The following is a 6000-nucleotide window of genomic DNA, read 5'->3' as shown; positions in this document are numbered from 1 at the left end:
TCTTCACTTAAACCAGGAGAAAGGAAGAGTAAGGAAATAAGAAAAAAGAGAAAGTAAGAAAAAGGAAAAAAAAATTAAAATAAAGGAGAAAACTAACCCTTTTGACTTTGTTGACTTATGTGAGGGAATATTTTGGGGATTGAATGAGTATTTATAGTGTTGGGTTGTTTAGGGTAGGTTTGGGCTTTTTACAAAAATTGTGGACTTGAATAATAGAATAGGTAGGTCAAATGTAAAAATAGAATGATCGGGTTTATTTTGAAGAAGGCTAAATTCGGATTGAACACTCTTTAACCCAAAATATTAATACTTGTTTTTATTTAAATCCCAAAATAAAAATAATTTGACCCAAAATTATATTTTATAATTAAATAAATAATATAAAATACGTTAAAAATACGGGGTATTACAATTCACTGGGCTGATAGTTGACTCAATGGTTTTTCCCTTTTTGTTGTGGTTACACTCAATCGCGATAGAATTTCAGCACCCCTCTTACCACCAAAATTGCTTGCCTCACAACTTAGGCCCTTCACTTTCTCCATTTCACGGAGGATATATTGATTAATAGGCTTGACCTTTCTGCCTTGTTAAGGTCCTCATAAGCCTCTTCCAATTGGTTAAGCTTGATCTCTACAAAAGCCCTTCTATAAAGAGCTTTGGTGTTGTTACCATCAATCTCGATAAGTAAGGAACAAAATTCCTTAGTTTGTTTATACTCATTAACCTTTAATGCACAAGCTGCAAGATTCAATTCCGAAGCAATATCAAGACTTCATAGCAGGACGCAATCTTCCTCATTCCTTGGTAAACCATAGCAAAAAAATTTCAAACCTCTATCATACTTAGCCCTAACATAGATAAACTCACCACGTTCGTAGCACATGTTACCCTCGTCATTCAAACACTTGGATTGATTAAAGATATTTGAGGACAATTATTCATAGCAAACTTCACAATATTTTCATCATAATTGTCATTCAAGTGAGTAAAACTAAGGGCATTATGTAAAAGTTGTCAATCCATAATACAACAAGACTTTTAATAAAACCCCAACATAAAAGCACAAAAGGAGGAATAAAAGCCTTCTTTCGTTTTTTTTTTGGGTATTTGTATTTGTTAGAAGAACTAAGGTAGCTAAACAAAAGAAAACTTGAGGCCTATGACAAAGCAAAAACTAAAACAAAAGAAATCCTTACTTAGAGAGCTTGGAATAGGAAAAACCCAATTGAAATAACTTAGCTAGGAAATGATCTTGAGTGACAGAATCCAGCCTAGCAAATGAAGATTGGTGCCAAACTCACAGCGATCTCACTCATGTCAATTAACTTAAGAGATAACCCGGCATCCATGGATCGAAAGAGGTGGAGGGGGCACGCCGGCGTTTGAAGAGTAAGGCTTACCCAATACCCTCTCCGATCGTGGAGGTGGCTTGACTAGCTACAAACCGAAGAGGAGATGTCCTATTTTGATCAAACTAGGGGTTTGAATCAAGGGTTGGTTTACGGTTTTTTTTTCACTCGTATGTAGAGCATGTTCTACTACTATATATTAATATTGACTACCAATATGTAAAAATTATGAACATTTGATATTAAAATTGTATAAACTAGATGAAGCCCGTGCAATGCACAATTTATTTGTATATATTCACATAAAAATATTTTGTATTTTTCACATTATATAAATATATACATAAATTTTGTGATTTTATTCGCTTTCTTACTACTAGAATTTTTTATTATAAAATTAATTGTTAATTTCGTTTATCATAGTTTAGATAAAATTTCTAATATAAAAAGATACTCCATCCGTCCCCATTTGATTCAATGATTGTAACTTTTGTCATTTTGGGTGCCCCTAAATGTTTGTCACATTTCACAATAATTTTAGATTAAATAATATACATTAAGTTACAATTTTAACCTCATAATTTTTTGTACTTATTATATGGGCTTCCTATTTACATATTTTTTGTCCTCTTTAATTGTTGGCCCCCCTTTGGAATTTGTAACTATGACTTCCTCTCTCTATCAAACATTTTTAGCTTAGTCATCAATATGTGTAGTGTAATTCTATTAGATGATATAATTATTTCTTGTAATGTTATTGGTTAAAAATAAATCAAATGGATTACTAATGTGGTCCTTGATTTTCATTGGTTGTTTAATTGAGGGGATTGTTAAACGGCGCCTTTATTTTACTAGGTAACGCCCGCATAATATGAATAGACAAACATACCTTTGTGTTTATTCCATGTTTTTCTTCTTTGGCCTCTAACTCAATCTAATATTCTCTTCTCCCTACAAACCACCACCGACCGAGAGCAAGGTCATCGGACACATCGCCGAAATTAAAATCGTTTTTTTTTGTGTGTGTGAAGAGGGGGAAACGCCTAATTTTTTTCAAAACTCTAAGGGAGAAACGCCTAGAATTTTCAAAAGTCCATAGGAGATTTGAAAATTCTAGGCGCTTCCACCCGTATAATTTTCCAGTTTTTTTTTGCATTTTTTGTTTTTATCATAACTTTTGATGCAGAAATCGGATTAAGACAAATAATATATCATTGCAAAACTCTAGAAGTCTACTTTCCCATGTACTTCCTTCATTCTTGTGATTTTATATCAAAAGTGACAATCAAATGGAGATGGAAGAACTAGGGAGTAATATTTTAATTTTATAATTCATATAATATTTTGATTCTAGAATAAATCGCAATTCTTTTAATTTATTGGCTAAATATAACATTTATCTATACGACGCATTAAAATCTCTTGAAAAATCTCTCCTTTATGTATTTTTTGTAAAAATTTATCGTAAGGTTAATTTCATTAATCACCCAAATAAATCATTTAATTTTATTCATGATAATTTTTAAAAATAACAATCTTATGTGTTTCTTTGATAACTATTACTTCGTATTTTCCATTATAATCTTAAGTAGCACTTTAAAACATACTAATTTTATGTGGCTGCGATATTGGCTTTATATATTAATGATAGTGATATAATGATATATTAGATTAAGACGAATCTAACAAAATCTCACATGACTATATTTTTTACTTAACTAAAAATCGTCAAAGCGAAACATATGAATAGTGCAAAAGTCAAACTATTGCAACTACATAAAAAACACAGTAGAAGTACAATAAAATTATGTTTTTTGGCCCTTACCCTATAATTTTCCCAAAACTTTGTAAGGTCTTGTTTAGTTGACCTTATTTTTACTTATTTCAAAAAAATAAATTCAGATAAGATCAGAAAAATATAGTTCAGTTCAATCAGATCATTGTTATCGCTAAATATCTTTAATTTCGTAATGTAAAAAATTATAAAAATCTCATATTAATAAAATACACATTATTACGAATCTAACAAGACTCCACTTCATATACTTTTTACGTATATATTATCATATTTTTAAGGTCAAATCTTATATTCAAATAAGATCTGATCAGAACAAACCAAATCAGACCAAATCAGATAAGTTCAAATAAGTAAGAATAAGGTGAATCAAACAACCCCTAAAACACCTAATTGTACGATTATTACGAGACAAAAGGAGTATAAAATTTTTTTTTTAATTATCCACCAAGACATTGACACACGGAATGTGTTGTCAAATAAAGACACGGAATTACGGAAGTATTACTCATAAAAAATTCTATTTTGGGGCTTGCCCCTCAAGTTAACCCAAAAAAAAACAATTCTATATAAACTAGTTATAAGTACAAAAACTTTTGCATGCCCCCATTTTACAGTAATTTTATTGTACATCGAACATTTTGCGAAAAGTGGCCCTTTTTCTTACAAAAGTGGCCTTTTTTCACGAAAGTGACCCTTTTTTCTTACAAAAGTGAATTTTTTTTTCACAAAACTGAACCTTTTTTCACAAAAGTGACCCTTCTTTTTACAAAAGTGACCTTTTTTCAAAAAATTGACCCTTTTCACCAAAGTAATTAAGCTACATATGCAAAACAGAGTATCAAAATCAACAAAAATAAACTTACAATTAACATTGTAGACACCCATTTGTGTCTCCCCAAAATCAAACCCAGTGATGAGTACCTTTCACGTCGAATCATAATCGAATGAAGTGAAAGTGTGGAAAGTCTAGTGTTGCGAATTGTTTTTAATTCTTTTCTTTAATTTCTCTTTGTTTTTGAAAACCTATTTTATGAAAATAGCCGACCCAGTTTATTTTGGTCCATGGCAAGGGTCATATAATAGTGTAGTTGGGTCGGGTTCGAAAAGAGTTTTCCAACGATATATTATAAGCCCAATTCCGATGAATAATGAGGAAGTTATGGCCAAATTACTAAACTGGGCCCGGTTTGATTTTTATATGCGGCCCAATGATTTAAAGGAGGGCCTATTATGATTTATCATTCCTAATGCAATTAGGATTGATTATAGTCTTCTAGAATCTTCTAGAAGGTTCTTTTGAATCCTAATTTGATTAGCATTGATAAATTGAGTTTTAAGAGTTTTATTTAGGATAAAAGAAGTAATTTGAAGGAAATTACAGTTTTGCCCCCTCGTACGCTTAAATTTTATCAAAATAAGAAAACGCGTGGAAAAACTGATTGCAGCGCCGCAACTACAGTCTGTCGCCTGACGATAGACTTGGCGTCGCGGCGACACGTCTGGCGCCTGGCGACACGCCTGTCGTTTGGCGACAGAGGCGTGTTTGGCGACAGAGGCGTGTTTGGCGACAGCGTCGTGTTTTATACTTTTCGAAACCCTAATTCTTTTTTTATCATATCCGACTGATTTTCTTTATAAATAGCCTCCTAAAATCTCCGTTTTCAATCACCAACTCTCATCAAGGAAATCTTGATACTCTCTCTCTCTCTTTTCTAAACTAACCTTTTCAAAAACAAAATTCCGCATTCACAAGACCTAGACACACCTAGCCAAGTTCGAAATTGTCTTTGCCCTAGACGTGAAAGGTTTGATTTATGAGGATTTGGTCCTTAAATTCTCTATTTCAATTATTTAATTTAATGCTTTGATTTTTTATTTTCCTTGAAGTTACTAACGTGTGTATTTTGTTATTCGAAAGAGATACGAGGCTCCAAGTAAGTAATTTAATTGTTTTATTGATATTATGATGTAGAAATCATGTTTAGGTTGTTATTTTGATTCCTAGTATCATGTTGGGATGCTTGTCTTAATTTGATGTTTAGCATGACAACAATAAGTTCCTAGTATCATGCTTAAGGTAAAGAATATAATGTCAATTATAATTTCTGTGATGCCTTTGATTTTCTTTCCTAATATTCATGTTAGTATCATGTTAAAGCTATATATTTGATCTTTGATGTTTAGTGACATGCTAGGGTTTGTTATAAATCTTGTTAGTATCATGCCTAGGATCTTGCTATTATGCTTTAACATGATTATTGATTATAATTATGATTACTTTTATAATTGTTATGATTATTTTTATAATTGTTGTTATGATTATGATTATGTTGCTTGATGATTATTTATTGTTTTTGCTTGATTACACCTTTTATGCATTTAAAGAAAATTTGTACTTGTAATCACGCTTAATAAGATAATTAATAATATTGTTTAGGGTAATTTTATTATAATTCAAGTGATCGCCAATAATAGTTTTATTTGTGCATTAATATTCAACCAACATAGATTAAACAGGTTTAGGGTAAATCTAATGATTGTATGTTAGTCAGAAAGCGCACATGAATACGAGTAGAATAAATTAGAGGCCTATTTTTAGGGAAAATTCAATCTCTTTTAAGTTGGATTTGTACCTTCATCCCGAACTTCCAATCATGGTTCCAGACCTATTGGAGTTAACTATCTCCATCCTGGATCGTTAAGGGGTGTATCCTTCACCTTGTGAATGGTTTACAAGTTCCTAAAACTTTTTGGCGACCCTTTTGCTCTAGCTTCCTTCCCTTTGGATGCCACCATGCTTAAGTGTATGATCATAGTGGGGTTCAAGTTTAGGATAATGCTTGAAATATT

The sequence above is a fragment of the Chenopodium quinoa genome, unplaced genomic scaffold, assembly GCF_001683475.1.
Source record: "Chenopodium quinoa cultivar QQ74 unplaced genomic scaffold, ASM168347v1, whole genome shotgun sequence".
In the NCBI taxonomy this organism is placed as follows: Eukaryota; Viridiplantae; Streptophyta; class Magnoliopsida; order Caryophyllales; family Amaranthaceae; genus Chenopodium; species Chenopodium quinoa.
This window is presented reverse-complemented; position numbering follows the sequence as displayed.